Source organism: Nicotiana tabacum, chromosome 19, assembly GCF_000715075.1.
Source record: "Nicotiana tabacum cultivar K326 chromosome 19, ASM71507v2, whole genome shotgun sequence".
NCBI lineage: Eukaryota > Viridiplantae > Streptophyta > Magnoliopsida > Solanales > Solanaceae > Nicotiana > Nicotiana tabacum.
The window spans coordinates 92,690,499-92,696,624 of record NC_134098.1 but is presented as its reverse complement, the minus strand read 5'-3'; positions in this window follow the sequence as shown (position 1 = coordinate 92,696,624).

Below are 6,126 nucleotides of genomic sequence, written 5' to 3'. Positions count from 1 at the left end.
ACATAGGTATAGTGGAGACCAATGGGGTCGATTTTGCTACATTTCAAATGACTAGTTCTACCAAGAAATGGTGGAGAGATTATTTGTTGACCAGACCAGCTGGTTCGCCTGCTCTTACTTGGGACTGGTTCTCTCAGCTCTTTCTAGAGAAGTTCCTCCCTATCACATTGAGAGAGGAGCATCGCCGTCAGTTCGAGCGTCTCCAATAGGACAGTATAACTGTTACCCAGTATGAGACCCATTTTGCGGATTTGGCCCATCATGCTCTTCTTCTACTTCCTACCGAGAGAGAGAGGGTGAGGAGGTTTATTGACAGACTTGCTCAGCCTATCAGATTGCAGATGGCTAAGGAGACTGGGAGTGAGATTTCTTTTCAGGCGGCTGCCAATGTCACCAGGCGAGTCGAGATGGTTCTTTCTTAGGGAGGTCAGGGGTCTAACAAGAGACCACGTCATTCCGGGCGGTTCAGCGGTGCCTCATCTGGAGTCAGGGGTAGTTTAGGTAGAGGTCATCCTCCAAGGCCGTTTCTTTCAGCACTCTAGGCATCCCATACTGCCTCAGGTGGTCGTGGCCCACATATGCCTTATTTCGACCAGCTAGCCTACAGTGCATCACCAGCTCATATTAGTGCACCTCTGCTATAGAGTTTTGGAGTTGGTTACTCAGGTCGACAGGTTCTATTTCAGGGTCAACAGTCATAACAGCCGAGGTCCTGTTATACTTATGGTGATCCGAGGCACATTGCTAGATTTTACCCTCGGGCATCAGGTAGCTCACAACATCAGGGTTCTCGTGCCATGGTCCTGGCACTAGGTGCTTCACTGCCAGCTCAGCCAGCTAAAGGTAGGGGTCAGGAATCTAGAGGTGGAGGTCAGGCCATTAGAGGTGGAGGTCAGGCCGCTAGAGGTGGAGGCCAGCCAGCTAGGACCCATCCTAGAGATGTAGTTCAGAGTGGTTGGCCCCAGCCCCGATGTTAGGCTTATCCAGCCAGGCCTGAGGCTGAGTCATCTGACGTTGTTATCACAGGTACTGTTTTAGTTTGAAGTAGAGATGCTTCAGTTCTATTTGATCCGGGTTCTACTTATTCCTACGTGCCTTCCTATTTTGCTTCATATTTGTTTATGCCTCGTGATTCTTTGAGTGCTCCTGTGTATGTGTCCATATCTGTGGGAGATGCTATTGTTGTAAATCGTGTTTATCGTTCATGTGTGGTCACCATTGGGAGTCTTGAGACTATTGTAGATCTTTTACTTCTTGATATGGTGGATTTTGATGTTATCTTGGGTATGGATTGACTGTCACATTATCACGCTATATTGGACTGTCACGCTAAGACAGTGACCTTAGCCTTGTCGGGGTTGGCACGATTAGAGTGGAGGGGGACTCCTGGCCATTCTACCAGCAGGGTTATCTCTTATATGAAGGCTCAGCGTATGGTCGAGAAGGGGTGTCTAGCATATTTGGCTTAGGTTCGCGATTATAGTGTGGAGGTTCCTTCCATGGATTTAGTACCAGTTATTCGTGAGTTTCCAGAGGTGTTTCCTGCAGACCTACCAGGGATGCCACCCGACAGGGATATTGATTTTTGTATTGATTTGGCTCTGGGCACTTAGCCCATCTCTATTCCGATGTACCGTATGGCCAGGCCAAAGTTGAAAGAATTGAAGGAACAATTGCAAGATTTGCTTGATAAGGGCTTCATTAGACGTAGTGTCTCACCCTGGGGTGCACCTGTGTTGTTTGTGAAGAAGAAAGATGGATCGATGAGGATGTGCATAGATTATCGGCAGTTGAACAAAGTTACCACCAAGAACAAGTATCCATTGGCGAGGATTGATGACTTATTTGATCAGTTTCAGGGTGCCAAGGTGTTTTTGAATATTGATTTGAGATCTGGCTACCATCAGTTGAGGACTAGGGCATCCTATGTCCCTAAGACTGCTTTTCGGACTCGGTACGGGCATTATGAGTTTCTAGTGATGTCCTTTGGCTTGACAAAGGCCCCTGCAACATTCATGGATTTGATGAACCGAGTGTTCAAGCCTTATTTGGACTCCTTTGTGATTGTGTTTATTGATGATATCTTGATCTACTACTGCAGTCGAGAGGAGCATGAGCAGCATCTTAGTATTGTATTTCAGCCTCTGAGAGCCAGCCAATTATATGCTAAATTTTTAAAGTGCGAGTTTTGGCTGGATTCAGTCGCTTTCTTGGAGCACGTTGTATCATCAGAGGGCATTCAGGTAGATCCTAAGAAGATTGAGGCAGTTCAAGACTAGCCTAGACCCACTTCAGCTACGGAGATCATGAGTTTCTTGGGTTTGGCGGGCTATTACCGTCGATTTGTGGAGGGGTTTTCATCTATAACAGCCACGTTGACCAGGTTAACCCAGAAGGGTGTCCCGTTCAGATGGTCAGACGAGTGTGAGGCGAGCTTTCAGATGCTCAAGATGGCTTTGACTACAGCGCCGGTGTTGGTGTTGCCCACAGGTTCAGGATCTTATATGGTATATTGTGATGCGTCCCGTGTTGGGCTCGGTGCGATATTGATACAGGAGGGCACGATGATTGCATATGTGTCACGACAGTTGAAGGTTCATGAGAAGAATTACCATGTCCATGACTTAGAGTTGGCAGCCATTGTTCATGCGCTAAAGATTCGGAGGCACTATATTTACGGTATGTCATGTGAGATTTTCACGGATCATCGGAGCCTTCAGTATTTGTTCAAGCAAAAGGATCTCAATTTGAGGCAGAGGAGGTGGTTGGAGCTATTGAAAGACTATGATATCACTATTTTGTAACACCACAAGAAGGCCAATATGGTGGCTGACGCCTTGAGTAGAAAGGCAGCGAGTATGGGAAGCCTTGCGTTCATTCCAGTCGGTGGGAGGCCGCTTGCATCAGATATTCAGACTTTAGCCAACCAGTTTGTGAGGTTGGATATTTCAAAGCCTATCCGTGTTCTAGCTTGTACAGTCGCTCGGTCTTCTTTGTTTGAGCGCATCAAAGATCGGCAGTATGACGACCCTCATTTGTTGGTCCTTAGGGATATAATGCGGCACTGTGGTGCCAAGCAGTTTACTGTTGGAGATGACGGAGTTTTGAGGATGCAGGGTCATGTTTGTGTGCCTAATATGGATGGACTTCATGAGTTGATTCTTGAGGAGGCCCAGAGTTCTTGGTATTCTATTCATCCGGGCGCTGCCAAGATGTATCAGGACTTGCAGCAGCATTATTGGTGGAGGAGGATGAAGAAGGATATATTTTCTTATGTAGCTCAGTGTCTAAATTGTCAACAAGTAAAGTATGAGCATCAGAGACCTGGTGGTTTGCTTCAGAAGATAGAGATTCCTGAGTGGAAGTGGGAGTGTATCACTATGGATTTAATTGTTGGACTCCCACAGACTCAGAGGAAGTTCGGTATCATTTGGGTCATTATGGACAGGCTGACTAAGTCAACGCATTTCATTCCTGTGGCAGTTACCTATTCTTCCGAGCGGTTGGTAGAGATTTATCTCTGCGAGATCATCCGTCTTCACAGTGTGCCCGTGTCTATCATATCTGACCGAGGTACACAATTCACCTTGCATTTCTGGAGGGCAGTACAATGTGAGTTGGGCACGCGGGTTGATTTGAGCACAGTGTTTCATCCTTTGACGGACGGACAATCCGAGCACACTATTCAGATATTAGAGGATATGCTCTGCACATGTGTTATAAACTTCGGAGGATCGTGGGATCAGTTCTTGCCCCTTACAGAGTTAGCCTACAACAACAGCTACCAGTCGAGAATTCAGATGGCTCCCTATGAGGCATTATACGGTAGGTGGTGCCGGCCGCCAGTTGGGTGGTTTGAGCCGGGGAAGGCTCGGTTGTTGGTACAGACCTAGTACAGGATGCCTTGGATAAGGTCAAGATTATTCAGGATCGATTTCGCACAGCTCAGTCCAGGCAGAAGAGTTATGCCGACCACAGAGTTCGTGATGTTGCATTCATGGTCAGGGAGAAAGTGTTTCTACGGGTATCACCCATGAAGGGTGTAATGAGGTTCGGAAAGAAGGGCAAGTTGAGCCCTAGGTATATCAGACCTTGTGCGATTCTGGAGAGAGTGGGAGAGGTGGCTTACAGGCTTGCGTTCCCACCGGGGTTATTAGCAGTTCATCCGGTGTTCCACGTGTCCATGCTTCAGAAGTATCACAATGATCCATCCCACGTGTTGGATTTCAGCTCAGTCCAGTTGGACAAGGATTTGACTTACGAGGAGGAGCTAGTGGCTATTCTAGCCCGGCAGGTTTGACAATTGAGGTCTAAGAGTTATCCTTCAGTTCGAGTGCAGTGGAGAGGTCATCCCATCGAGGCAGCTACTTGGGAGACCGAGTCAGACATGCGGAGTAGATATTCACACCTTTTCACCAGCCCAGGTACTTTTCTATGTCCGTTCGAGGACGAACTGATGTTTTAGAGGTGGAGAATGTGATGACCCAATAGGTCATCTTAGGTTTCTGAACCTAATTCTCTGTTTCGAGGCCTCAAATACAACATTTAAGCCTTCATCAATTTACGTGCGCAGTTCGGGTGTTCTTCCGGAAGGCTTATATGTTAAAAACTGATAAAAATAAGAATTTTGCCTTAAAAATTCATTTGAGTTGACTTTGGTCAATATTTTGAGAAAATGGACCCGGATCGGTGTCTTGACGGTCCCGGTGGATCCGTATTGTAATTTGGGACCTGGGCATATGCCCCTAATCGAATTCGGAGGTCCCTAGCTCGAGTTATTGATTTTTGTTAAAAATTGAAAGTTTGAAAGTTTTATGATTTTTAAGAATCTACTGATATTTGGTCTTGTTGATACTGGGTTCGTATTTTGGTTCTGGGGCCCGATACAGGTCCACTATTCTATTTATGACTTGTGTATCAAATTTGGTGAGAAACGGAGTTAGTTTGACGTGATTCGGACGTTCAGTTGTGAAAATAGAAGTTTTAAAGTTTTCTTGAAAATTTTATTTAATTTGGTGTTTGATTCGTATTTCTAGGCATTATTTTGGTGTTTTCGTATGAGGTTTTTAGACTTGTGTGCATAATTAGTTTGGAGCACTGAGGACTCGGGTGAGTTTCGGATAGGCTACGTGTGTTTTAAAACTTAGAAAATCTGGTTTTTTTGTGCTTCAGCTGTTATCTAGTGTCTTCTTCTTCGCGTTCGTGAAGGTACTCTCGCGAACGCGACGAGTAAACTGGGACAAGGTGATTTTCTTAATCGTGAACGCAAAGCAATGGGGGCCTTACCCTCCGCGAATGCAACCAGCATCTCGCGAATGCGAAGCTTTAGGGACCTCGGGTAGGGGTCAGTCATTCTTCTATGCGAACGCGAGCATTGGCTCGTGAACGCAAAGGCTAGGGTGGAGCATCCTTCGCGAACGCGAAGGAGGACTCAGGAACGCGAAAGCCACTCGGGCTGCTGCTCATCGCGAACGCGGTAGGCCCTTAGCGAACGCGAAGAAGGCCTGACACGTATGACTTTAAACAAAACAGTAGCGGGATTTTCCCAAAAATTCATAACCTTTCCATTAGAACTCGGCCTAGGAACGATTTTGAAGAGAAAACTCAACATCAATTCATAGGTTTGTACTCTTTAACTCATTTTCTTCCATTTCTAACATCACCCATTAATTCCTAGCCCAAATCTTTGTTCTTTCATGGTAGAAAACTAGGGATTTAGGAAGAATTGGAGGGGTTTTGCAAATTTGGGATTTAGACTTCAATTTGGGGTCGGATTCCAAAACTAGTTACATAATTGGGCTCAGGGGTGAATGGGTAAATGAATTTTGGTCCGAACCACGGGTTTTGACCAAACGGGCCAGGGTGTTGACTTTTGTTGACTTTTTCAATAATGGCCTAAATTAAATTCTTCTCAATCGTGGGTAGTTCCTAAGCTTAATTTGAATCGTTTGGTTGGTAAATTGATAGATTTTATTGGTTCGGAGGCTTGTTTCAAAGGAAAAGCCGTGGTTGAGCTTTGAGTTTGGTCTTCGGAACTTGGTAAGTGTCGTGGTTAACCTTGACTTAAGGGAATATGACTTGTTTGTCTATTTGCTACATGTTTAAAATTTGGGAACAATGTATATG